This window comes from Cupressus sempervirens, chromosome 6 (assembly GCF_028749045.1).
Source record: "Cupressus sempervirens isolate cs-2001-9-10 chromosome 6, ASM2874904v1, whole genome shotgun sequence".
Classification (NCBI taxonomy): domain Eukaryota; kingdom Viridiplantae; phylum Streptophyta; class Pinopsida; order Cupressales; family Cupressaceae; genus Cupressus; species Cupressus sempervirens.
This window is the reverse complement of record NC_143123.1, coordinates 365,462,193-365,488,953: the sequence shown is the minus strand read 5'-3', so window position 1 is coordinate 365,488,953 and position 26,761 is coordinate 365,462,193.

Below are 26,761 nucleotides of genomic sequence, written 5' to 3'. Positions count from 1 at the left end.
CAACCAAACCAACAGAAATTACAACATCAATATGATGATCAGATCATTCAATTAAGGACAAAAAAGCTTCCCAAAGGTTTAGTTAACTTAGAATCTATTTTTAGTATTGATGATCGTCTTAAAAAGGACAAATCTAGCTTGCAAATTAAAGAGGGACATTAGGAAGAAATTGAAGTTGCAAAAGATAAAATATTGAAATCTGGAAAGGTATATACTCCTAAAGAGCGTCAAACTTTTGTTAACTTATCCAATGAATTCCATGATATTATTACTTGGAATTATTCATATTTAAAGGGATTTGATCCTAATATTTATCAACATACGATTGAGTTAGAACTAGGAGAAATACTCATAAGACAAAAAAAGAGACCAGTTAATCCAAAGTTAGAGCCTCTTATGATCAAAGAATTGAATAAGTTAATTGAGAGCAATATTATATTCCCTATTAAGCATACTTCTTGGGTATCAAATCTGGTACTAGTAAGGAAAAAGAATGGAGAAATTAGATTGTGTTGATTTTCGTTATTTAAACAGAGCTTCATTGAAGGATAGACAAATTTGTCTTCAATGAAACAAATTTTAAAAATTGTTTTAGGTTCAGAATGGTTTTTATTGTTGGATGGTTTCTCTAGTTATAACCAGATTTTGGTCAAGGAAGAGGATAGATATAAAACATTGTTTGCTACCAAATGGGGAATTATGGCTTATCAAAAGATGCTATTTGGTTTATCAAATGTGGAACCTTTCATAATGTAATGGATAAGGCTTTCTTAAACTTAATGTATAGGTTTATGCTTGTTTACCTTGGTGACATTACTACTTTTTCAAAGAATGCAACAAATCACTTTCAACACTTAAGAGTGATATTTGAAAGATGCAGGGAATATGGAATTTTCTTGAATCCAAAGAAAAGTGTGTTTTCTATCCATTAGGGTAAGTTGCTTGGATTTATTATTTATAAAGAAGGCATTACCATTGAACCTAAAAGAGTAAGTATCATTCTTGCCCTATTACTTCTAGCTCATAAGAAAGGACTTCAAAGTTTCTTAGGTAGGATTAACTTTGTGAGAAGGTTCATTCCAAATATTAATGAATTATTAATGTCATTAACATCTATGTTAAGAAAGGGTATGGTTTTCAACTAGACAAAATAAGGTAAACATAGTTTTGAGTTGATAAAAGAAGCATTAGCTATTGCTCCTACATTGTTAAATCCAAAATTTTCAAAAGATTTCACATTATATGCTTATGGAAACATTAACAGTATTATTAAGAAGTCACCCTCTCCCATTACCCCTAGTAGAAAAAGCCCTAGAGGTCATGGTCAAAAGAAGCTTGGGATTGAGGAACAGGACTACAGTGATGAAGAGGAGGCCAAGGAGTTTGATGATGAGGATAAGGAGAGGTAGGAGGAAAGAAAGGAATCCTAGGGTGGGAAGAAATGCATGAGGATGGGCACGGAGGATGAAAGGTTGCAGCGGGATCTGAATTCATTTTTGCTCCCTCTCTCCCCTGTCCATCCTTAAGCCCACCCGGAGGAGCAGATTAAGGACAGTTCTAGATCTGGGGGGGGGAGGTGCTGGCCAAAGATAGGAGGAAAGCCTAGAGAAATTTTAATGTGAGGACTTCAAAAATGAGCATTTGTCTCGCCTTGAAGAGCTCATTAACCCTACGATTGTGGCAATCTCTAATAATGCCAGGGAATCTGGGATGAACCTCTTGAACAATGCCCACAATAGCATGATAGACAATTATAGGTCAATTAAGTGGCTTTTTCATGAGCTCGAGGAGGTCAAGGAGAAGGTGGGTCAAATGGAAGGAGCCATGAATCATTAAGGCCGGGAGATTCAAGGGATAGATCATGATGATAGCTATAGCTTCACAGAGAGGAGGATCCACAACTTAGAAAATTACAATCACAATTTGTCAAGCCAGATGATCTCACTGCTAAACTCGATTAATAAAAAACATCCTATCTTTAACTGATTGGCTTAAAGATAGAGGCATGCAAGGGGATGTGGATGAAAAAGATAGGGGTAAAGCCAAATCTGATGATGATAATGCCACAGGTATTACTTTTTCTACTCTGGACCAAGAATTTCATAGGACTCACCAGCAGGAGGCCGAGGAGAACCAGATGGCCCATGAGGTTGCCCAGGTCATGTAGGAGCTAGAAAGAAAGATCGAGGATTAGTTCCTATCTTTTTCCTTTTTGTCTGGCTTTTTGTTCTGGTTTTTGATTGTTTCATTTGTCTTGTCTTAACAGTTTGGCCTTTTCTTTGGCCTTTGTTATGTAGTTGGGCCTAGTGCTTATTATCAGCCTTTAGACTTGTTCTTTTGTGGTTGGGCTTTTAACGCTTATTATCAGCCTATTTTTGTTCTAACTCTCAAGTTTTGAGATCCCTATAAAACCTGTTTATCTAATAAAAAACATTAACAGTATTTTTGCTATGTTAGTACAACAAAATGATGAAGGTTTTGAACAACCATTACCATTTTTCAGTCAAGGACTTAAGGATTATGAACTACATTATATATTTGTGGAAAAGTCTATCCTTGTTGTTATAAGAAGTCTGAGAAAGTTCAAGCATATGCTTTCAAATAATAAGATTAATCTAATGGTTGTGTATTCTTCTGTTAAAGCTTTTTACTAAATAAGGATTTGAATACTAAGAGAGTTGGTTTGATTACTAAAGCAATGGAATATGATATTGAAATTAAAGTTACTAAGTTGGTAAGAGGCAAAGGTTTGTGTGAACAAACTTGTTGGAAATGTAGATAATGATTTAACTAATGATATTGACGTTGTTTTAGCTTTACTTGATGATGAACAACTTGTTGTTCCTAATATTCAGAATGTTTGGTTGGATCATATGATCATTTTCCTGCAATCAAGATGTTGTCCTAAAGGTTTGGAAAAGTCAAAATGAAGGTATTATAGATTGCAAGCCATTCCATATTGTTTAATGGATGGTATTTTATTTAAGAAGGATTTGCAGGGTGTTTTGTTGAGGTGTATTAAACCATATCTAATTGAGCATATTTTACATCAGTTCAATGAAGGGCCAACTAGAAGCCACTTCTCACTAAGAGCTATAACTCTCAAAGTGATGAAGGCAGGCTATTATTGACCAAGTGTGTTTAAGGATGCACATTCTTGGGTAAGGAAATGTAAACAACGTTCAATTTTTGTTAGTAAAGAGAAATTAGCGGCACTACCCATGTAGCCTTATATTCAAGTGGACCAATCATTTATGAAATGGGGTCTAGACTTTATTGGTGTCATTAACCCACCTTCAAGTGCAAGTCATAAGTGGGTATTGACATCCATTGATTATTTTACAAAGTGGACTAAAGCAGTGGCTCTTAGAGATGCAAATGAGACTATTGTTTTAAATTTTTATGATGATTTAGTTTGCAGATTTGGCGTACCAGATTCCATTATCTCAGATAATGCACTTGCATTTATAGGAAACAAAATTGTAGAATGGGTTGTTAAAAAGGGTGCATATCTGAGTACTTTGTCAAATTACAACCCACAGGGTAATGGGCAAGTTGAATCCACTAACAAGAACATGATTCATATTATAAAAAATGCATTAGAAGGGAATCAATGTGCTTGACATGGAAATTTAAAATCAGCACTATGGGCTAATAGAATAACTCCTAAAAGGTCAACTGGTATGTCTCCTTATATGTTGGTTTATGGTAAAGAAGCTAGATTACCTATTTTGGTTGAGTTTCTAGCATTAGATTTTATAAATCAATTAGATATGATTGATGCGGAACCTATGACAGTAATTTTGGCTCAACTTAATGAATCATAGGAGAAAAGGAGAGAGACCTTGCAAAAAAATTGAGCTTCATCAAGCTCAAATGAAGAGAACATTTGATAAGAAGGCATCTCCCCAGCATTTCAAGCTAGGAGACATTGTATTGAAATGGGATGAGTTGAAAAGTAGGCCTGGAAAGCATACAAAGTTTGATGCCATGTGGGCTGGTCCATATATCATAACCAATGATAGGCCACATAATGCCTTCTATTTTTCTACACTTGAAGGAGAGGAGTTGGCAATCCTAGTGAATGGGATTCACCTCAAATGATGCTTTTGAGATATTTTCATATTTGAATAAGTGTCTTAGCACAATAGAATAAAGGTGTGATTAAGTTTTTAGATTTCAATAAGTGTTGTTTCAACACATTCATATTCAAGTTTCAATGTGTTTTGTTAGTGGTTAGTAATAAAGCAGAAGACTACAACACATAATCATCAATCTGTCATCAATACATGAAATACATATCACACAAAATATGGAATGGATTATGATGCCTTGAATCATACATACCCCATGAATTCATAGCAGATACATAATGACATGGTATAGTTTTAGCCATTCAACTGTACCGAAATTAGAAAACATTCATGCATATTGCTAGTACAAATTCTTTTGAATCAATCTAAGAAAAACAACAAGTACTAATTCTAATTTTTGAGTTATAGTTAACTTGAAATGGTATCTTAAGGCACAAAAACAATATGATGTATTATTTCTCATCATACTTGACTAATACACAACAATAAGAAATGTAAAAAATACCAAAAAAATAGGAGGTGTGATCACTCTAAGATAGATGGTATATCACCCAAATATAATCAGAAACAACACATCAGGTTACTATTATGACACAAGGTACAATTTCAAGTTTTGCAGTTGAGTTTTATAGTTGTTTTCAGTATGTTTTCAACTAAATTTACAAGTTGTAATAATAGCCAGTGACTGCTAGCCTTCACAACCAAGATACAATTGTTATGCCATAAAAAAGAGATCATAAAATGAAATTATATTCATTTATTTACTGCGATACAACTGTACCATGATTATCAAAACAAACGGCTATGGAATCCTCTAACAGCCTAGAGATCCGGTTGAAGTTTTTAGTTTTAGTTTCAATTTCAGTTTGGTGTGGTGTGTTGTGTTTCTTTCAACAAATGTGTTTCAGTTTTTTAAGTTTGATAGTTTTATAAATGTTTGAGACGGTTAAATTTTCTAATGTCGAAGATAACTTTGCACCCAATGGATATGCATAAGGTAGCTGATCTATTACTATTTAGTATGCAAACACCCCAGAGATGTCACTAAAAATGTTACAAAATTTCTCTATCTATGCAAATTTTGGCAATTTCCTATGATTCTATGTTCTATCATGTGATTACAGTATGATAATAATAGAATAGCATAATTGAATTGAAGCATTACATCAAAGTACAAAAAAGTAAAGATAAGTTCAAATACTAAAAATATGAAAGATTTTTGAATTCATCATTTTGATTCAAAAGAATACAATCTATAACAGTTCATAAATTCTAAATCCAATTGCTGCTCCTTTATTACATGAAATCTTCACATAAAAGTGTTTCAGTTCTTTTTAGAAGCCACACATACTGTGGAACAAAATAAAACATCTAAAAATTAGTTGTTTAAAATAACAACTCATATATGCAAAAATCAAGATCAGTTGATACACATTATCATAAAACTATGCTACAGGAGCACTTATGATTTTGCACATGATCAATATAAACTTATTGAACATATAGAACTAAAAGCAACAAATGAGGGAGTTGGTTTTTGTCATTGCCTGGAATGGAGTAGCGGTTGTTGTAATTGGATGGAGCTCTTGAGATCCTTGCATCCATGTTGCAACCTGTAAAAAAGAGAGTAAGAATGTCAGTCACAAGAAATGACTAAGCTCAAGAAAGCCAAAGATCTACATTTGCAACAATCAATAAGCATTAGAAGATGCAAAGGAGAAGGAAGAAGTCTGAGAGAAAAGTATGTTTTATACTAATAAGTTTGTTTCATGAGCAAATACAGATATGAAGACTTGAGGTTGTTGAAGGATCATGCATAAGCTACATGCATGAAACCTTTCAATTAAATCATGTAGAGGCAAAAATTGAATATTTTGGGGAGACTATTGAGGGGGCATATGTTCATTACAGGTATGGGACCTTCTGGTTTAACAAAAGTAGCTAACTAAAGAAACTAAGGAGATCATAGAAGGGACATGCATAAATTGCAGGCATAGAACCTTTTGGTCAAATCAATAAGGGGCAAAGACTAAGGGTTTAAGGAGATTGTCAAAGAGACATACACAAGTTTCAGGTATGAAACCTTTCAATTGAATCATAGAGCTATTAAAGACACATGAAGCATGAGGTTATCGAAGGGACATAACAAACTGTTGTGAAACCTTTCAGCTATTAAGAGTTAAGGATTTCAGACAACATGAACATTTTATTAAATTAAAGGTTACAAGTGTGCATGGGAGTTTTAGATATCTAGATGATCTTATTAAAGCCTTAAGGTTTATCAAATGGGTGTAATGATGGACTTAACTTAAGCAAAAATGTATGATATTCATATATATCAAGAAAGAGTGAATAGTTAAATACAATCAATAGATATCAAGCAAAGACTTTGGGAGAAATTCATACTAACAATAGAAATACTTGCAAAGGTAGATCATTGCTATGAGTATTTATCAAGAGAAGGTAAAGGAAAGAAAGACAATAAATATATCCTAGCAAGTACATTGTCAATGAAAAAGAAACAATAACTATTATAAGAAATTAAGAGATGGCTCATTTCCTTTAAAATTACCCTTATTGTTGTAAGTGAAGATATATCTATGAGCTGCAAGTTCATTTTTGGGAATGATTTCAAAAAAAATCTGAAAATATAAAACAATCATCTTGTGCAACATTGTATGGAAAAATGTGGAAGAATCTACCAAAATGCTTTCTATGTTATGTCTAAAATAGGGTGAATTGGGAAATATCAAGAGTAGAATCCTCATAGAGGAAAAGGGTAAGAAGATAATTTTTTTGTTTTCAAAGGTATCTTTTCCTAAGTTATCATTACGATTTGAGACAATAGAGATAATTGATGTTCAAAGTTTCAACAATTGCTCATGTTTGATAAAGCTTCAGAATTGAGGAGAAGAATGCATTTTCTTTTCAATAGTGATCATATGCACCATTATGTTTAAACAAAGAAAAGATGCATGATACCCTTGAATTTAAATGCTATAATCAACAATCTTCAACATATTCAAGAGAGTAGTTGAATTGAATGTCATTCTTTTCAAAGGCCACAACAAAAGAGCATTCTAATGTAAGTAAATATCTTTCAAGATAAAATAATTATATAGGATTTCTACAGAATGTGCAATATAAAGGCACCCAACAACAACAATGAAGTTATAAATGCAAAGGGCAATTTGATAGATATAATGTTAAGTAATATATAAAAGAATGCTTTAGCCAGCCAATATCCAGCAAATCAAGAAGGGCATTTTGAAAAATATGATGTTGGTAATAAAGGGAAGAGATGTTATCTATTTAACTTTTGATATATGACAAGTCAATATACGTTCATGCTAACACACAAAAGAAAAGTGCAAGAAAAAGATTATAACAACACTATATATTTCAAAGAACCTTAGTTTTGAAAGTATCTAGAACAACATAGCAGTTGCTTGAACAATATGATGTAAGGTTGTGATAGATAAAGACTTTGAAAACTTGAATAATTCTAGTCATAATAAGTGTAATACTCACTGTTAAATACTGCCAACATTTATACAACAGAGAAAAAATTGATTGACAGATCTTCAACAGATCAAACATCAAGATTCCAATTTATGTTTATTGAAATGAGTGACCTCAAGGGAATGTAAACCAATTCAAATGGAAGATCAAGTTATAGGTGGACCTGATATAATTCATAAGGGTTCATACTCACGAGTCAAAATTTCTAGTCTATAATGGAAGGAACGCACAAAATGTAACAATATTTCAAGTTACTAATTGACTCTCTATTCCTAGAGAGTTAACAACATATTCATAGCATGAGAGTATCTAGTATGTCAAAAAAGAGAGGTAGAAGTTATAATCCATGATCTTTTAGTGAAAAAAAAAAAAGCCTATGTCATAAAGAAAGAAGGAACAATAATACTTGATTTAAAATCATGGTGCTCATTAGGCAAAACTTCAACATTCATCATGGTATCACTGCCACAATATGACTACATAAAAAGTCAATCTATAATGCAAATACTAGAATAATCCCATACCAATTTTTAACTTCTCAAAAATTAAATGGATATTTAGAATGTTTTCACTATAATGGCAACATCAACAATGTGGTACGGATATTCAAAAGAAATCTAAACCTTTGTACAAAGTAGCTACTGGAAAAAAGGTTATACAAAGGTGCTTATGGAAGATAAAAGATGGATCAGAGGCAAAGAAGACTATGAACCAATAAAATGGAAGTGTTGAAGCCAATCGTGGCCTTAAGAGGAATTGAGGATGGTAAAGATGTAATGAGTCCTAAAGGGCCTATTAAGGACCTCAGGATCTCTAATAATGAATTAAGAGTAGAAAGGAAATATGGATTCAAATAAAGTATTTAGGAGTCCTAGAAGGATTTAAGGTTTGTTAACTTTGTCTAGAGGACCTAATAGAAATTTTGCAAAGTTAAATAGTTGTCTTAAGCAATAAATTGTAAGTTGGAGAATTCAAATATTTGAATCCCAACGGATTAGTGCATTTTGGAGGGAAAGTAGTTTAAGGGAGTTTTAACCTTAACTAAGCATGGAAACCGATTCCAATTGGTTGGAGTAGTTGCTAGAAGGGCTTTTAAGATCATTTGGAGGCATTATATGGTGGGCAACACCTGAGATTGATCATTTTGTATGGACTGTGTGAAGGAAAGCAATAAAATATTCATTTTTCAAGCATTTGAGGCATGGTGTTTTGATTCTCATTGACTTTCTTGAAACCTTAAGGTCTCTTAATCTTGCTTATATGTTGTATGTTTGGTTCCTAATGCATTAAGACTAGTGAAGTGTTGGAATTCTTTAGAATAACTGACAAGGGGGTGAATCAGTTATCCAAGGTCCAGATGTACAAATAAAAAATTTTACAGCTTAGTGAACCCATATCCATAAAACATATTCATCATGCATGCATCCATTAGATCGTACAATCACTTAAACTTGTAGGTTACTATCAAATCAACTTTGTAGAAATGTAAGCATGAAACATAACAGATTCAATAACACATTTAACACAATAATTTTATGTGGAAACCCAATCTAGGAAAAACCACCAATAACATGCTACTCATTCTCACTCTTCTGAAGCGATGCCCTATGAAAGGTCAATCCTATTAAAGGTTACAATGCACATTGTTAAATGTGACTTGGTTAGAGGATTTTTATCACTTTTTTAGGAGTGAGCCTTTTTAGAGGACTTTAGATAATTCACTAGGAATGTCACCTAGTTAAAGGATTTACAAATGACTGTTAGGTCAACCTTAATCCAAAGAATTTAACCTAGACTAGTACAATGATTAGAAAGTAACAATAAGGCTTGATTTGATAATAAGTTACAACACACTTGTAGATTATAGATCTTTGTTTCAGTCCCCCATTTTGCTTGGCTTTCACATACTTCACCTCTAATAGCTTGTTCACCCTTCAAGCATTCATACCCTTAAGCCTTCTTGCTTTGCTTGCCAATAAGAATCTCTTCTATTCGGTCTCTGAATGAAGTAATACCCTAGACTCCTTGTCTTCCTTAGGTTCTCACACATGAAAACCTTTGCTTCTAACCAACCATCTCTATAAATAGAAAATTAAGATATTTTTTAAACCTCTATCATCCATTTTAAGGTTAGGTAGGATTAGGTAGGATTCAATGAATCTACCCATCTTTTCATTTTATTTCCTTCGAGAAACTTCTCCTTCAATCCTCTTTGGATTCACCTCAAAATGGTTTACCATGAATTTCGTGCCACCAACTCATCATAGTAATCTTCCACATGCTTCACAAAATTCAAGAAAATAAAATAGTTGGCTCAGATTTGTCAAATCCATGATTTAACATGAATACTGGCACTCAACATCAATATGTTGCCACTCAACTTCGATTTTATTCTTCCACTCATCATCAACTAGATCACTTGGCAAACACTTAAAGTTTATTGGTGCTCGACATCATCTAAACTTTACTTGGCTTACACTATATCACTCGACATACACTAAAATTTGACTTTTCTTGGCTCCAACTGATTTTCTACTTGGCTTGCACTAACTTTGCTCAGCGCCTACTATCCACTCAGTCAAGCTTGGTAGACTCAATTCTTCTTACTTGTTCTTCTAGACTTTGTCACTGTATTCATCCTTTGCAACCTTAAGTAGATAATCAATGCACTATAATATCATTTTCTTAACTAATCTTTGTACTCCTTTTTCATACCATAACTCAACCTTTCCTCTAGGTGCTTTTGTTGTCTCATTTGATTAAGACCTCCTCATCAATCAAACAAATGATAGTACTCAAATCATCTAAGCAATTGTCTTACCAGCAAGTAGAAGGTTTGACATCAGTAACAAAACAATGATTGAAACATATTCTCGTACTTATGTCAATATGTTTTCAACATAAAGTCCATTGTCATCCAGTTTGTTGTTGTTGTTTGGAAGGATTCCATTGTTTAGTGAAAAGTTTGAGTTTTTTTAACTAACATGCTGATCATTCCATGGATGTAAGAGTCTAATTCTCATGGAATAATCTTGTAACTTATGTGAATATCATTTCTAAATGGGTTTTGACAGGAAAGTATAAGGATAGGTGATCACCATTGAAGATTGTGGAGAAAATGACATTTAGTTCTTGGCTATGGAGCAACAATAGAAGTTCTAGCCATTGGAGGTCATTATTTAATGATTGTGATTGAGTATGTTGAGGACAAGGTGAATCCGCCATTTTTTGATCCTAGAAGTGTGGGGACAACATTTAATTAGAAAGCCCTAATTTTGGAGGGTTTGGGGAAACAATTTGGGGTTTTTGGTGTTGTTGAAGTCTTTAGTCTAATTCCTCTTAGATATGTGACATTCATGACCTAAGAAGAGGCTATCTAAAGTGGGGAGACTAGGGAGTGTAAAGAACTTATAGTTCCTTTGTTATATTTCTCACCTTTTAAGCATTTTAGAACCACAATTTAATGACAATAAGGTTTGGTCCAAAGGAACCCTAGGTAACCTTTTGATATGTTAAAGAATGGACAAATGGGTATCTGAAAACTCATAGAGTTATGTTTGGGCTTTGGGAAAGTTGGGAGGAAATCAAGGATCTTTATCGCTAGAGGCCTAATAGGGGCAACTAGGCCTAGACAATCATTTGAAGAGATTAGAAGGGTTGGAAAGTTGAGAACTGTTTGAAACCCCAAGAATCCTTAGATCAAAGTTATTACCATCAAAAGATATCATCCCTAGCACTTAGACCCTTGGTGAAGAGGTCTTGTTAGGTTTTAAAGATATTGGAGTACTTAACTTGGGAAACACTAGTCCACTTTCACAAATTGATGAACTTGTAGTTGGGTCATCCATACACCACCCTTGCCTCTACATTAGTTAACAACATATTCAGAGCATGATAATATCTAGTATATCGGGAAAAAAAAGATGAAATTCATAATCCATGATCTTCCAGTTATAAAAAATATATAGCCCATGTCGTAAAGAAAGAAGAAAAAATAATGCTTGATTTAAAATCATGGTGTTTGTTAGGCAAAATTTCAACATTCATCATGGTATCACCACCACAATATGACTACATAAAAAGTCAATCTATAATGCAAATACTAGAATAATCCCATGCCAATTTTTAACTGCTCAAAAATCAAATGGATATTTAGTATGTTTTCACTGTAATGACAAAATCAATAATGTGGTACAAATATTCAAAATAAATCCAAAACTTTGTACAAAAGTAGCTACTGGAAAAAAGAGTATATGCATTTCAGAAAAGATTACAAAAAAAATTACAAGCTAGATTCACGACCTCCTCAGAACTCATGTGAAGTGTGGTTAAGGTTCGCTGAAACATGGAAAAAATCTATATTGAGAGCCTACCAAACATACCCATTAGAGGAAAACAAAATGACAAGTCTATCAAATAAAAAAATTCAATGGAAACAAATTTGCATAAAACCTTTACCAGAGAAAGTCCTTCAAAGCTACCAAGGTGTGCCAATTTCATGATGTAAACCCTAGGTCAGCTACAGCAGAGAAATCTCCAGAGTTTCCAAATTGAAAAATGAAATAAATGAGATAGAGATAGGGTTTTTTTCCCTATTTTACACCATGGGACCCAAAAAACTATAAAATCTAATTTGCTAAATGCTATCGGATCCGACTATGAGATAAATGCATTTTATTCGTTCTATCCTTTCACATTAGATTTTATTATTATTTATATATATTATGTGATTTTTATCATTTATCACCTAACATATATAAATGATAAAAAAATATAAAAATAAATCTAATGACCATTTTATTTATTGATAAATACTTGTGCACTTGATATTTATTAAATAACATTATTTAATGAATATTAGGAGCAAATTTTATTTGATTTATTTTAAATAATTATATTGGTTATTTTAGATAAATTAATATCAATAAATATAATAGTCTATTTTAAATTTCACTTGCATAAAAATTATTGTGAAGTTAATAATATCAAGTATTAAAATTATAAAACACTTGATAGTTATTAATTTTTTATAAACAAGTTGAGAATAATATGATAATATAAGCTTCAATTATAAATTTGGAGACTCGAGGTGACTTTAAGTTGAGCATAGAATTCTATTTTTAGCAGAGGAAGACTATTTCAATCAATTGCATGCTACATGGACTTTTTTTTTTCAGTTAAGGGGCAATTTGACTTTCTCATGCAATTATTGAGTACTTAAGTATTATTTTTGGCAAGTTATTGAGCTACTAGGGCCAGTTATACATACAGTTTTCTTTGGGAGGCCCTTTTAGTCACATTTTACATGGAGATGAGCAATTTGACATGTGATATTTTTGGCTTGATTATCATATCTGACCTGGTATTTTGCAAGCTTTTTGAGGAGATAGAAGCAAATTTTAGTTGGTTATCAATTGGACATGTACTTGAGAGAAAATTTGATGGATTTCTTCACACTTTGGAGGAGCTTTGACATATTTTTTTCATGCATATTTGTGATATTTGAATTAGGGTTTGAGAGCTCTATTTATTGTATTTTCACATCATTATGAGGTCTCATCTTTCGTACTCAGATTTTTTGCACATTGTGAATTTTAAGTTAATTATAGGAGCACTTTGTAGTAGAGATTTTTCGACATTGATTATATAGATTCAACGATTCCTTCTCAATGATTCTTGTGCAATATTGTGGGTTCTTTGCTTTTATGTTGTGTTCATCCTTCATTCAAGCTATATTCCTTATTGCATGTTAGAATCTCAATACTTGTAATTGCAGGTCTTTGTTTGTGTCCTTTTCTTTTGCAAATTGGTAAAGCTTAGGTTTTTCTTTCAAAACAAAAGATTTTGGGTCCTTGCATAGAAATACTTTTGTAAGTGCATGCTTGTCTTGGTATTGTGAATCATTCGTATTATGGGTAATTTGTGTTGATTTAATTAAAGTTGCATACAAATCATTGGTGTATCACCTCATTTAGGTTTGGTATTCATTATTTTCATTCACTTCTCATCCCTTTTCCTACATACAATTAACTTTTTTAGGTGATAACTATTTAGGAACTAGTTAGATCCAAAGATCCATCTCTCCTTTTAGGACAACCCACCACCCGAGAGAGTTTCCATGTTTCAACAAGATAGCTAGATTTCACATCTCACTAAAGGTGCAATCATAATTGACAACAATAAGAATTATATTTTTAGTTGAAACAAAAATCATTATGATTTGGATTGACATATGTTAAAAGTCAAACCATTTTTATAAATATATAATTCACATTTTTTTTGTCTAACAATCTAAGAATTGACAAGTTTAAACATTTTTTTCTTTCACATTAAAAGATTACTTAACAATTTTCATTTTGTTATATAATTTGGTATTTTATATTGGAAATTTCATTATTGTCTACATGGAATTGTCTTTTACTGACATTGTTATAGTTTTCTATAAAATTGTATTTTCGCCCTCCAAATTATGTAAATTGTTCATATTGTATCTTTAGAAAAACAACAAGAAATGACGTGTAATAATATTTATGTCTCAAACCATGTAGTGAATTTGCATCTAATATTGCCACAATTATATATGATAGATATGCACATTATTTATTATTCACAATATTGATATATTATAGTTCTCTAATGTATTTCTTTTTGTTAAAATAAAAAATGTGTATAATGGTTTTTTGCACGATTTTGAAAATTAAGTATATGAATTTCTCAATATAGTTTTGACATTTTTCTTTACTATAAATCATTTTTTTTCCCTAAGTACATGCTCTATGTTTTTTGTTCTTTCTTTATAATATTTTTATGTTTTTTATAGGAGATAATATTAAGATAATGGATCACTCTAAAAATGGGTCTTAAATCATTATGCCAAGTTCATTTGCCTTAATAAACTCTTATTGATACCCACAAACAGTTATTGGTAGATGTGAAAAATTTGCATTGAATTGTTATTATCAATTGCTTCAACATTTCAAAAGTGCAGCAATAGGAGTTGATTTCATTGAGGATAATGTGTTTTTGAGGATGAAAAATGTTATAAATAAAAAAAGTAAGGGAGACATTTTAATGGAATAGTTGTTTCTCTAGATGTATTGGAAGAGGTTAAGGCTGATCGTGATACAAATAAAGGTCACAATTCTCATATGTAATTATTGTAAGGAAATGCAACGAAGAATATAACCATTTCCACATAACCCATAATAGATTTGAAATAAATATGCAACTCAAATTCCCATGCAAGAGAATAGAAAACATACCCACAAAAACATGACACAAGATATACCGAAAAAAAAAAAAAAAAAAAACTAGCTTCCAGAAGCATCCATCATCATGTATTATTCAGCAAGAAATCCATTGCAATACAATCATGAAAGCCTTCAAAGCCATAGCCACAATCAAGCAATCCATGTGAACAAGCATTGATCTACACATCTCATGCTATGCTTTCACCTTCACAAATTTTCCCTTGGCTAACCTATCAAGTGTTGTCTTGCTCGACTCTTGTCTTTTGCCCTTTTGTCTTCTCTTCTTCTTCTTGTCTCTACAACTACCCCTGTGGTTGCTTATATAGTAGCAAGTCCCACAAAAAACCACCAAATGGTATTACATAAACCATGTGCTACCTAACCCATTGACCCAACATTTAATATTAGAATTTTAATTCTTTTCCCCAATATTAAATAAATACATGAAATATTATCACAATGTTACAGTACAACTCATCAAGTATATCCCATAGGAATCTTTACATGTTGCATGCCCATCTAGGTGCTCCTAGATACAACATAACATAATAAAATAGATAATACAATATAACAATATTATGCAATGTGTGCAACACCCATTATCTCACAAATCTCCCACTTGTTGTATACATTGCATAGGATCAATTTGTAGCCACATAAATGAGCAAGGGAACAATCCCTCCTAGCACATCCACCATCATGGATCAAAGTACATGAAGTGCTCCATCTTGGTAACTGCAACAAAATTAAAGTATCCAGCATCTCAAACATGAATGATCTCACCTCCTATTATGCCACTACCACCGAACATGTATAGAAGCCATCCAAAGAGAAAGCCACCCAACATGTCACATCAGAAGATCATAAAATCATGTACCAACTAAAATACCAAGCACAAAAAACATAATCCAAAGGTAATCAATGTATTTGTAGTTGTCAAAATATCCATAGCTAAAATAGCACCCATAACAAGTGCCAAAACCCATCCAGCTATCCATACCTCAAAAAGGTATACCAAGTGAATCTCACATCATCAACGTATCCAATCTGTAACTTACAATCACAAGCCTCGAGAGCAATACCTACCACATAAATACCAAGAATCTCCCACTGCAAAAGATAATGTCAAATCTATAGCCAATTCACTCACAACATCTCAAAGAAGTGAATCCATGTAGTCTATACATAAATTGATAATCTACAATAACAACTCTCATAAAAAAACTCCAACAATCTCCTCAGTTCTCCACAGCCAACATAGGAAAGAGATAAATGAATAACCATGTCATTTCTCACATGACATACATGAACACAAATCAGTGATCACAATCTCTAACCAATCTGAAATCCAATGTAAGCAAAACCGAACATCTAGGAAGATAACCAAAACCAAAGAGAAAACCATGCAAATCATAACCTTTATCATCTCCTTCTATACACATTTCTAGATGTAAATCATGCAAGTATGATCTCCTCCATAAAACCCCAACCAAGAAACCACACCATCACCCAAATCATACCATATAACTAATCATGGATGTGAGCCTCTCACAAGAAGATCAAACTCATAAATCATTCCTAATCCAAGGAATATGCCCAATATAAAACCATCTCTCAAATTCAACCAGCATAACAACATATGTAAATGAAGATAACCAATGCTAAACCATATCTCAAATGAACCCTCTAGAACTAACTCATACCATAGCTCAAGATCCATATCCATGAAAGACAAGCATAAATATAATGCACCTGAGAGAGACAATGGGCTATACCTCTCAACTAGCAAATCGCCAAGTAGACCAAGCGTGAGGAATGAGAATGTTCATCAAGATATTCAAGTCTCCAACCAAAACTCATCTAAGAACAATCTCCTCTCAAGTCCATATCAAGTGAATGCCCCTTGGACTTCCTTTTGAAACCATCAACCGTCCCAACAATTACTTCTCTAATTCAAGAGAAATCAACATCACCACCATCTCTAAGTATCCATGAACACCTATAACAAATCAATCCCGACTAACTCCAAATGCAACATAGCAATATCATGAAGTATCCAACTTATGATCAATGTACTCAATATCAAGAAATTAAACCAAGATCAATGTCAAAATTTCAACCATGGCCTCAAGAACATAAACATGACAACATGATCTAACCATCTCAATCAAAGAGATAACATGCTCCATATGAACATACTATAACATGTCAAAACTATAAACGCGTATCAAGAGTATACCATGACATAAAAATGAAACCATCCTCACACCAAGGATAACATGTCAAATGAAAGCATAAAACACACCTTTACCAAGAACCTCATTAGTCCTCAAGATGCAACCATCTCCACACACCATGAAGAAAACCATCTCCATATACCATGAAGAACCATCTCCAAACACCATGAAGATAACAAGAACCCCATGAGTCATCAAGATCTAACCATCTTCATACACCATGAAGATAATAAGTGCTCCATGCAAATATAAAAGATGTTTCCACAACAATAGGATCTAAGACAAATCTCCAACATCTACAAACACTTAATAAATATATCAATGCCAAGAACTCTCACTCAACCATGGTACTGAGTTACCCATGGTATCATAACATTCATCTCTTACATAAAGATCCTCTAGGTCTATGCTCACACAACCAAAGTGTCAGTACCAAGTGATCCCAAGATCTCCAAACCCAAGAAGATACAAACCAAAATAGGAACTAATCCTACACTGTCACCTCATCACTATCACAAGCTCCCACTAAACCATGTATCCAAGATATCCATGACATCATGATGAAAAACCATCCTCTAACCATGAGAATCATCCAAGGCATCAAACCATCAAAGAACTCAAAGTGCACATCATAAGCTCCTAAAAAAGAAACTAAATAATACTGATCCTCAACCAAGAAGATATACCACCATAACCAAATCAGAAATCCAAACCAATGAACATCAAGGATGTACCTATATATCCAATCATGTCATGCCAAAATCTATGGCACCATGATCACATCCATAAACCGAGCATCTGACTCTCAATATGTCCAACCTATTAGCATAAAATAGTCAACTGCAATCCTCCACCATGACTATACCTTGTAACAATATCTCATCCCTTCTACATGAAGAAAAATTAGCAAATCATGTCACTTAGGGAATAAACAACTCAAATACAAGCCACCAATCTAAATATGCATCAATAATGAAAGATCAATGGACAAAAACAACCCATAACCAATCTATAAATGCAACCTATAAGTATAGACCACTTGCAACACTGCACAACTTGTAGACCCAACAAATCATCATACATATCCAAACCAAACATTGATAACCATATCATCATGAAACCAATCTAAAATATGAACTGAGTATACAATGACATCAAACTCAAATCTCCAAAATACATAATGCCATAAACTCACAATATTACCCTAGTCAATATATATCATAAATTATTCAGATCAATATATCACTAAATAAATCATGTCAAACCTGCACCGAATCTAAACCAATGTGTAGATCTTTCCAAGAGCTTTCTGTTGACTACTCGAAGTCCAAAATTTGACTCTATATGCCCAAGTTATGCCATAATTTGTGCTCAAAATAAATAATATCTACCTTTTCGACTCTTAAAACTTGACAAAATGTCAAAATCACATAACCAAACTCACACCAAGTTGTAATGCTCTGAATTAGTTTTCCAACACTTGTAAGAAGTTTGAAATCCGATATCCTAAAAAAAGTTATGACAATTTTACTAAGACAGTCTTGTTACCATTTTCACTATGATTTTTTTTTGTGACAAAAATTCTGACAAGATTAAATTTGATGCTCATCATGAGTTGAAACTAGAAAAATCTTTCATTTTCTCTGAACATGGCTAAATTAGGACATATTATATATCAAATTTTATGGAAACAATAGCCCATATCCAATGGTGAGGTCTATTTTTTTCCAGGAGGTCATTTCTGCAAGCTACCCCCTAAAAGCCTCATTTAAATGAAACATCCAAAAAATCTATTTTGTCCAAAAATTTCACATGTCCAAAATCTACCAATATCTCATCATAATAGAAAACCAAAAACCCTCAGATCTACCATAAACAACTCATATATCTTGTCCTTTCTTTTATCCTCTCATGTATTCCTATGGATTCAATCTAGGGTTACAATAATAAAACCATAGCTCTGGTACCACTTGTAAGGAAACTTGCAACACAGAATATAACCATTTCCACATAACCCATAATAAATTTGAAATAAATACACAACTCAAATCCATATGCAAGAGAATATACAACATACCCACAAAAATGTGACACAAGATATACCTTGGGAAACACTCATTGAGGGACAAAAAACTTAGCCTCCAAAAACATCCATCATCATGTATTATTTAACAAGAAACCCATTGCAATACAATCATGGAAGCCTTCAAAGCCATAGCCACAATCAAGCAATCCATGTGAACAAGCATGCATCAACACATCCCATGCCATGCTTCCAACCTTCACAAATGCTCCCTTGGCTAACCTATCAAGCGTTGTCTTGCTTGACTCTTGTCTTTTGTCCTTTTGTCTTCTCTTTTTCTTCTCGTTTCTACAATTACCGTGGCTACTTATATAGTAGCAAGTCCCACAAAAACACCAAACGATATTACATAAACCATGTGCTACCTAACCCATTGACCCCACATTTAATATTGAAATTTTAATTATTTTTTCTCATATTAAATAATTACATGAAATATTATCACAATGTTATAATACAACTCATCAAGTATATCACATGGGAATCTTTACATGTTGCACATCCATCTAGGCACTCCTAAATACAACATAACATAGTAAAATAAAATAATACAATATAACAATGTTATGCAATGTGTGCAAAACCCATTATCTCAACAATTATTTTATTGGGTCTTTATATTAGCCAAATTAGCTATTACTGATAAAGATACGATGTTATTCGTGAACAAGATATGTTGTAATTCACAAATGAAAATTTTATTTACATTATTTAAACTATTATAAACTTTAATATTATTATGACTTGATATTTTTCTTCATTGCATATGTTTTCTTTTATTGTTTCAATTGCAAAGAAAAACCTTTTTCTTTAATATATGTATTTTAGTGGTTATAATTCATTATTTTTAATTAGAAATTATTGTTTGGTAACACGAAAACAATAAGATATATTGAATCATATCTACAATTAAGTTTTATTTTATATTTGAGTATTGATTTTTTTAAATATGTGATTATTTCATAATGTCGTTACATCTACAAAATTAGCTATTACTCATAAAGATATGATGAATTTCACAAACAAAAAAATTATTTGCATTGTATAAACTACTATAGAGCCTTATATTATCACGGACAATATTTTTTTTCATTGCATATGTTTTCCCTTATTGTTTCAATTGCAAAGAGAAAACTTTTTTCTATAATACGTATTTTTGTTGTTGTTATAATTCATTATTTTAACTAGAAATAATTGTTTGGTATCATGATAATAATAGGATATATTGAATCATATCTATGATTAAATTTTAGTTTTTGATATTTCTATGATTGATATAAATTATTATTAAATAGAAGTAGTTATAAAATATAAATTTAAAACATTAATTTTATTTTATCTTTTCTAACATTTCATAGTTTAATCGTTAAGTAATAGATAAAATATTATTGAGAATAAAAGGGGTAAAAACTTTATTGAACATCATAACAAAGCATTACAAAATAATAAAGGGCCAAAGCCCCAGGAACTAGCAGAAACTACAAGAAAAGACAAGAACTAAATCAACCAAATCCTGACATAACTCGTAGGACATCTGCTCCCACTCATCAATCTTCCCACCATCTGTATTCTATGACACCCATTTGGCTAGACAATTAGTCACCCTATTCCATTCCCTTGGAATATGGACATAAGACATCGACTCCATCAAAGAGCTAACCTGCAATATCTATTTCACCATCGTAGCCAACTACTAGTTAACATCAAAAGTCTTCCTCTCATGGATTAGATTGACCAAAACTTGAGAATCAAACTCACAAATCACCTTACGCCAACCTAAAGCATAAGCCTCCTTTAATGCATATAGGATAGCCAAACCTTCCATCCTATTAATAATTTGTATCCCTTCATTAGCAAAAAAAATAAAAACCACTGATCCAGAAGAGTCCCTACCAATCTCACTAATCCCAGTAGGTCCTAGATTACCCCTGGATGAGCCATCCATATCAATCTTCAAAAAGCCAGCAGGAGGGGGTAGCCACCTTCCCACCCTTTGAACTTTTTGCCTCACATGTCTACCTCTCCTAATGCAAGCAAAAGCCAGAGATAGCCCCTGAATTTCAAATCGATCAACTATATTAGCACCTCCTTTCTCTAGCGGCAACACAATCTCACTTTTAGCTTCAATAGTATCTTGGATCATTCCCATAATTCTAAGCCAAACCTGTTGAATCGCCAATTTTTCACTCCAAAAGATTCTTCGATTCCTTTCCAACCAAACTTGCTAAAGCAAAAAGATGGGTCCTACATACCAAACATCTTGCAAGAAAGGGGCCAAGGAGGGGGGCCTCCCTAGTCTAGTCCAAAAATCAACTAGGGAGGAAGCATGAATGCATGGGTTTTTTCCAAACACACCACTAGAAATGCCAATGTTGTAGGGTGAACTAACAACATAAGAACAAGTGTGGAGAGTCCTCCCCACATCTATAAAGAACACACCTCAATGGGCCATAAAAACCCCTCTTCCAAATATTATCCCAAGTCAAACACCTATTCCAAGCCAAGGTCCAAATAAAGCAATTACACTTTGGCCAAGAAAAATTATTCCAAACTTTCTTCCACCAATGAACCTCCGCCCGCAAGCTACTAGGAAAGCAACTCTTGATACCCTGAAGAAATAGTGTAAGAACCCTTGGGATTAGGATACCAAGCCAACACATCATCATCCATAAGGGCACTACAACTTTGACAAGAAATAATGTAATGAAGCTCAGTGCATTCCACCTCCAAACCAATAATAGGCCATTCCTTTAGGTTCTTCCATCTCGCCTCTACCAACTACCCCTGAAGGAAAAAAGACTTAAAGTCACACACCCTTGACCATCCTACTTCACAAAACCTTTGGCACAATATAAGCAAATGAGGATACTGAGAAACAATGGGAGGGTAACCATCCCAAGCGTCATGCCAAAAATGCACCTCTAACCTGCTCTTGCAAATCTAGAATAAGCCACCCTTAACGAGCACAGCCCCTTTCTTGAGAGTACTCCAAATTACTGAGCCCTTCCCTGTCAAGCTATACCAAGGGATATCACTCTAAGGGATCCCTGGAAAGTACTTTTGAGTCAAAATTTTGGCCCACACTCGATCCTATTCCGCACACCATTTCCAATACAATTTGGCTACTAGAGCCATACCGGATAACAATGATTGCCTTAATCCAAGACCACCAAACTATTTTGGGCTACATACAACATCTGATCTAACAAGGCTCTATTCGAAAGATAATAAACTACTAGCCCATAAAAATTGTCTTGCTAAGGAGTCAAGATCCTTAACAAAGCCCATTGACACAACCTGAATCATAACCCTATAAAGAGGGAGAGCCTAAATCACAGATTGGAGCAACTGCACCTTACCTGCGAAAGGCAACCAACGATGGGTCCAATGAGTGAATTTGACATAAACTTTTCCAAAATAGCCTGCTAAGAATCCCTAGACTGCTTACCAACTGAAATAGGAATCCTAAGGTAGGTTAGCAAGAGATCCCCAATCTAAAATTTCAGCAATTATCATCTGTATGGAGGGAAAAGTGTTAAAGAAAAAAATGGAAGAATTGGCCTCATTAATTAACTGGCCTAAACCAATAAGATAAACATCCAACACCTTGTATGTGTTAGAAGCCTCCCTAATGGTAGCCATACCTCCCCATCGACATCCTTGAATGGACCCCCCTTCCACATTCCCTTTTATCAGTCAACCCAAACCTTCCACCAAATGAAGAAACAAGTAAGGAGAGAGGGAGTTGCCTTGGCGTAAACCCTGAGAAGCACCAAAGAGTTCAGAGTGCTCCCCATTAATCAAAACCAAGAAAGAAACTGAATTCATACAACTCATAATCCAGTGAACCCATTCCTCCTCAAAACCAAAGGCCCCCATGACCTTTTGGAGGAAGGATAATAGAACTTTGTCATAAGCCTTAGCCATGTCTAGCTTGATGAACGTAGCCTTATATTTGGAATTGGCCATTATATGAATGGCCTCGGTAGCAATAACCACCCCGTCCAAAATCTAGCGGCCTGCCACAAAACCACTCTACTCCTCATAAATCAGCAATGCAAGCCACTTTTTTAACCCATCCACAATCAACTTAGAGATAATTTTATAAATAACATTGCAAAGAGAGATAAGGCAAAATTGACTTAATGAATCAACCCCCTCACCCTTGGGGATGAGAGCAAGGAAGGTAGAGTTCAAGGCCTACTATATTTGCTTATTATTTTGAGATTCTTGAACAACTGCCAATAAATCCATCTTGATAATCTCCCAAAATTCCTAGAAGAACTCAATCAAGAAGCCATCTGAAGCAGGAGATTTTCCTTTCTTCATCTAGAAAATAGTCTCCTCCAAAGAAATGATACTCATAAGATGCTCCTTCATCTCCCAAGAAACCAAAGAAGGATTACAAGAGAGGATTGGAGCCTCTTCAACTGAGTCTCTCTATGAGTCCTCCCTAAATAGAGAGGAAAAATACTGACTAGCTTCATTTGAGATATCTTGAGTAGAACAAAGAACCTCTCCCCTGTCAGTTACCAAAGTTGATATAGAATTACCATGTCATCTGGCCTTCACCAAATTGAAGAAGAAGGCAGTATTCTTATCTCCCTCCTGAAGCTACTCAATTTGAGATTTTTGTTTCCAATAGATTTCCTCTCTCAACTCCCACTCCTCTAGAGTTTTTAGTGTCCTAGCCTCCTCACACAACAAATTCTTAGACACCCCATCCTCCTTAATCAACCTAGTAATATCATTGAACTTAGCTTGTGCAACATGCTTCACATGGTGAATGTTTCCAAAGCAGTGTCAATTCCACCATTTTAGTTGATACTTATCATATTGAAGGAGCTTAGAAAAATTATACATTGTTATACCATAAGCAAGGCTACCATCCCTCCACCATTTAGTAATACGTCCATAAAGGTCAGAGTCCCACAGCCACATGAGTTGGAATTTGAAGGGTGGCTTCTAAGGCAACCAGGCAGAAGAAATATATAGCTTTATAGGCTAGTGATCCGAACCTCTCTAGTCTAATATCTCAAAATTAGAGGACCATAATCCCCCAACCCAAGAGAAGGAAACCATGAAATGATTTAATCATTGAGCAATGCAATAGTCTCCCACCCTTCAGTTGTTCCAAGTAAATTAACCGTTGCTAGGTTTGATATCTACAAGATTGAGAGTCGATATATTATCCCAGAGTAACAATGAAGATGGCTCAAGTCTTGCATTACCACCCCATTTTTTAGATAAATCAATAATAGCATTAAAGTCCATGGCAATGATCCATGGAAAATAAGGAAATAGGCTACGAATGAAATGGATAGTATTCCATACAAGAAGTTTACCTTGGAACTCAATAGGAGCGTAGACATTGGAGAAAAGAATAGACTCTCCTAACTCAAGACACAAAGAAACCATGGATAAGGAGGACTTAAATAATAACCACCACAAAGGCTGAATCTTCTAAGGGTTCTAGAGACAAGCCACACCCCCATAGATCCCTTAGCCCCAATGCATTGGCATTGACCATTTTGCTACAATTTAGGCACTAAACTTATCACACATTCAATAGATACCTTGGTCTCTTGAAGAAAAAGAACATCAAGAGAATGACTTCTTGCCAATTCCCGAACAACTTTTTTTGTCTAGGGTTGTTGTTCAAGTCCCTTACATTCCATAATATAATGATCATTTCAAAGGAGTCAAAAAATGAGAATCCAAGGTCTTAACAGACCCTAACTCCACAAAATTCTCCTCAATCATCTTAATCTTTTCCAAATCTTTCTTTCTGCCAATTTTAACACCTTTCTTTGAAACCCCCTTCTTACCATCCTTTTGCAGAATGCCCTGTTGAGGAGAAGACTTGCCACTCTTAGCCATATCCGAAATAGTAATCTGTGCAGGAAGAGAAGTGCCTCCATCTCCTTATCCCAATTCAACATTTGGACCCAATATCATCTGGGCCTCAGTCTACACATCCATGACCATAAGCATGGGAAATTCCTCTTGTGAAGCAGGAGGAAGAATGTAAGTGTTATCCTCCAACCCAGAACCCACCACACTCTGATCCACACTAATTAATCTTGGATTAACTTCTTGTTGACCCAAGTCATATAGGACCTTAAACCTATTAAAATTATCCTCATCTTGTCTCTCCATTAAAGTCCTCTTATGACCTCTATTTCAATTTCGAGCCTTAAGTAGAACAAAACCCTCAGCATCCTTTCGCTCACTAGAGACAGGATTCTTCCCTTTATCAGCACTAGGAGTGTTATGAGGATGAAGTGGAGGCTATGGCTCCATAGTCTTAGCCTTTCAAGCATTTACACAATAGGTGGCCATATTCATGACAGAGGTGAAACCATAAAGGAAGGGTCTCGTAATCCAATTGTTCAACCTAAGAATGTGAGATTACACACATATCCACAACATCTGACAAAGTCTGCCCAAGTCAAGCTCCACACAAATCCAAGCAAAAGCCATTACTTTCTTACCTAGGGTTTGAGTCGAAGACCCTACTGGCTTTCCAAGCATCAAAGCAAGCATGTGCAGAACATCCTCATGACAACATTCAATTGGAGATCTAGGTAACCGAACCCACATCGAAACACAATTTGGAAGCTCCTCAAAGGGATTAAAGCATACATGTCATGGCCTAACAAACAACCCAACCTAGTCGTGACAATATGCCCCCCCCCCCCCCCCCCCTCAAAAACCCAATTGCGATCAGCTAGGCTGATAAATGTGACCATGAAAAAATTATTCGTGAGTAGTGTGACCTCAATTTTGCCCTCTAGTTCCCAAATCCTCCAAGCCCAAGTTTCCAAAAATTGAAGAGACACTCTTAGTCCCAAAAATTTGCAATATAGAGAGTGCTTTGAATAATAATCAATATCCTCAACGATCATCTCAAACAGGATTACTAGTTTAGGTCTCTCTTTGCAGCACTTAAGGCAACCATTAATCTTTAATATCCGAGCTCCCCCAGATGAGTTTGATTCCATAGATCCTATATTCGAAGAAAAGAGGGCATTTTCAAAAACCCTCACATCTTGTCTCAATAATTTCAAGCCCATGCAACACGAAAATCCATGGTGGGCGCAACCCTGGATGGCTCGCCTTGAGATATAGCCATCCAAAAGCCTAGGACCAACCATTGCAAGGAAAGTTGGCCCTAGGTACCACCAATTGAAAGAGAACCTCACCCGTAGAAAAGAGGGAAAACACGACCAAGCTAGGGCATCAGAAAGCAACCGCAACAAAGAACAACCCCCCTCGCCCCACAAAAAAAAAAAAAACACGATCAATTGCCCCCACCTTCGCCCACACAGATAAGACCAAATAAAATATTATTATGTAATATAAGTTATTTTTAATTTTTTTATCAGTTTAAAGTTATTTTTTAAATTTTAATACAAGAATATTATAACATAAATTATTTAAGAAATTTATAAAAAATTGTATATTTTGAATTATCAATGTAAATAAATGTTATATCAATCAAATTTAAGCAAATAAATTTTTCAAATTTTAATTGGTTATTACTTTGTAAATCTAATAAATATGTAATATACC